Source organism: Carlito syrichta, unplaced genomic scaffold, assembly GCF_000164805.1.
Source record: "Carlito syrichta isolate Samal-C Ts95f unplaced genomic scaffold, Tarsius_syrichta-2.0.1 Scaffold305644, whole genome shotgun sequence".
Taxonomy (NCBI): domain Eukaryota; kingdom Metazoa; phylum Chordata; class Mammalia; order Primates; family Tarsiidae; genus Carlito; species Carlito syrichta.
In genome coordinates, this window is record NW_007249740.1 from 938,122 (window position 1) to 941,688 (window position 3,567).

Genomic DNA, 3,567 nt, shown 5'->3' on the forward strand with positions numbered 1-3,567 from the left:
CAGTGGCATTATAGACCTCTAGGAGTCTATTTCAAAATGATGGCCCGGCCACTATGGAAAGCAGAGACAGCCTAAAAGCGCGTTGTTTGCGGGGGGCTGGTGGGGTCCCACCAGGCAGTCCAGCAATTCCCAGGCAACCTCAGAGACTAGATCCCATCTGCTAAAGGACATTTTGCTTATCAATACTTTTTGTCGTCTTTGACGCATCCAATTCTTGTTTTCTGCTTCTATTAAACTCGCCTCCATACTGCCACATCCTGACCCCTGAACTTTGTTTATTTCTTCCCTCTCCTGTCTCTATGCCAAGAACATTCTTTCATCTCAACTCTTCGCTCTCTGGTTGTTCTTCCCTCTGTCCTCTCTCACTCCAGACTGTCTCTGCTTCAGCGTAGGACTATAATCCATCTCCTTTGTGGACTTCTCATATTTCACCTTCCTCTTAAATATCATTGTCTCCACAAAACCCAATATCACCACTCTTGTTTTGTATACTTAAATGACCTCTCTCAATCCACTCCCAGTGCTAAAGCTACCTCCTGTAAACCGATGACCCTAAAAGAGATACCTTCAGTGTCGGGTCAGAGTTGGCTTTTCGAGCTCTCACTATTGGCCAAACATGGCTAAATCCTTTGAAAATATCACCTCTTCTAACCCATCATCTTTCCTGTGGATGAGGCGGGTGTTATGCCCATTTTACAGAAGAAGAAATGAGGCACATGGCAGGGAATTCTCTTGTCGAGGGCACACGGCTGGTGAGAGTTAGAGCCAGAAGTCAGACTCATTCCATGTCCATCTGCTTCACCCCAGCTCTCCTCCACTCTCTTCCTGCTGAGAACTCTCTCCTTCCACCGACTGTCTTCATATATCCACTGGAGTACGCCACGGCACCCCTAAGCCCTCCTGTGCTCCCACGTCCCCCATCTCAGCACCTGCTAGCTCCCCCTTGCAGTCACCAAGCCGGAAGGTGGGTTGCCACTGTGGGTGTCTCCCTCTGTCTTAATCCTTCCTCCTGCTGATTGTCAAGACTCTGAAGTCCACTCCCTAACTCCTCTCAAGCCCCCCTCCTCACCGCCCCACGTCAGCACTCAGTCTTCTTCCAGACATCATCACCATAGACTGCCCGCTACTGTCTCTGGGTTTCCATTTTGCTCTAATATAGTTCCACACCAGGATGCTGGAAAGACCTATAAAATGAAAGTCTACTCATGCTATCTCCCGCTTAAAATCTCTCAATGATATCCTATACGGAGAAGACTCAAAAACCCTAATACACTGCTCGGGGCCTCTGGGATCCGTCTCTGGCTGCCCAGGCTCACCTTGCTTCTCTCTGTGTCTCTCCATGACTTGTTCAGACTGTATTTATTAACACTTGGCTTTAGGTGCAGAGAAGAAGACAGGTACACATGCAGTGCCCACCAAGCTTATCTACCAAGAGAAACGAGAATCAAGCAAGTTATTACACTACGTCCCATTGGATTTTGTAAGAGTGGAGGTGGGTGTATGCAAGAGAGAGTTTGACTTGGGTCGGATGAACCTTCCCAGAGAAGCAGTGGCTGAACTCAAAACGATGAGGCGGAGGGAATGGTCGTTTGGTGGAAATGTTGCCAGACCATCAGCACAGAGTGTTCAGAGTTCTGGAAGCCTCTAGAAAACTACAAGGACTTTGTGGGGCAGAGACCTGGGATTGCTCTCGAGCTGGCAGGGAGAAAGGAGTGACGTTAGCACCACAAGGACCAAAAGAGTCTTCTGGGCCATGTGGATGAGTCTGGGCTCAATCCTGGGGACAGCAGCCGCCTTGGAAGACTTCAAGGTGAAGGGCACATGCTCTGACAATCTGTTTAGAAGAAGCAGGCTGACTGAGGCGGGCAGAATGGGCCAGAAAAGGCAAGAATGGAGATGCTGGAATACTCCAGAGAAGTGTCATGAGGGCCTGGATTAGGAAGCCCCAGGACAGATGGAGAGAAGCGATTGGATGTGAAGAACAGGCATATCTAGAACTTAGAAGTGCCGAAGCCACCAGACGGAGGGTCTGCGGAGGACACGTTCTGGGGCAAAACTTCCCACGTCAGCTCTCCAGCACCGCCTGCCTCTCTTGTGCAGCCTCCTCCAGGCAGACACGAGGCGCAGCTGGGGCGAGGGCCCCACGGCCATGCCCCAGGACGGCCAGAAAGGAACTGCACGCAGCGGAAAGTCACTCACGTCCAAGAGTGGAGAATGGGAAGACACCAGCCAAGGGCGGGGGGTGGCTGCCGGGGGAAACGCCAGCAAACGAAAATCCAAATAAACCCAAGTCCATCCTCGCAAATAAATTAAGTTGGAATTATGGGGTGGAGGACAAAATAAGACATACGGCTGGAGGAAGGAATAACAACAAGAGAATGATGGGTCTAAATATAGAACAAGAACAAACCGTGCAACTTACGGCCATATGGAGAGATAATTAGAAGTTGGGCCTCACAGGGCTTGGTGACTGCGAGGAAGACGAGGATGGCGAAAGGAAGATGCGGACGTGTGGGTGAAACTCTGCACTTGTGGCTGAGGGGAGCGCTGCGCTTGCCGAAGCATTTGTATATTTTTTCATTTTTTAAAATCCAAATGGGCAAAAAGACAGAGGAAGAATCAAGGGCTAACTTTCCTTAGGCATGAAGTGAGTGGGTTAGGATACTTTTCGGGAAAATACCACGTATTAATTACAAACGTATACTCCTGGAACACCTTAATTTCAAGAAAGAGAGATGGAAATAAAACGGGACGGGGGGGAAGGAGGAGGTGGAGATAGAAAGCCCTGTGACTGTCATCTAACTACGAAATTAATTTGGAGATCATGTCATAAAAGAAGGTCACCTTGCCCTGCGGAGAGACGGGAGAAGCAATATTACGCATTATCTTTTCTTCGCGTGCCAGTGAGAGCAGACTTACCCCAGGTAGGAAAACGCAATTACCAAAGGTTGTTACGCAGCACGACGGCGGCTTTCTGCTGTCTGTCAAGGGCTGAAGAGGATTTATTAACCAAAGTGGCGAGCCGGAGTTAACTCAACTGTCAAAAATGACCAATTTTCAGGTTTGAACTTGGTTCAGAGCAATTTCCACTCTCTATTTCTACATATCAAATATAGATGAGATAGAATGTTACAAGAAATGTTCAGCCTCTCATGACTTGTCCTCGGAACCGTGTGGGTTTCTTTGTACTGAAAGAGGAAACCGTGGCTGCCTGTCATGAGGAAGACAATGGTGTCGCCCCCCTTGGACGAGCCCGTCCGCCATGAACGAGCGAGCCTAACGCCTGTCTGTGTGGGCACCAGCGGCCTTGCGTGCAGAGAGACCTGGAAGTGGAGTCTGGGGCCAGGCTTCCACTGGACCGCTGTGGCTGGGCCACCACATGTCTCTGGGGAAATGGCGCACCCTTGCTGGGCTTCTGTTGACTCATCTGCACAAGAAGTAAAAGAGTGAGAACAACTCACCATTGTTGAGCTGTTGCTACCTGCTGCAAAACAGTTAAACTGCTCTACAAAAGAAACAACTATAAGAAAAAAAAACCTAGAAATTAACTTAAAAGGATTGCCTCCA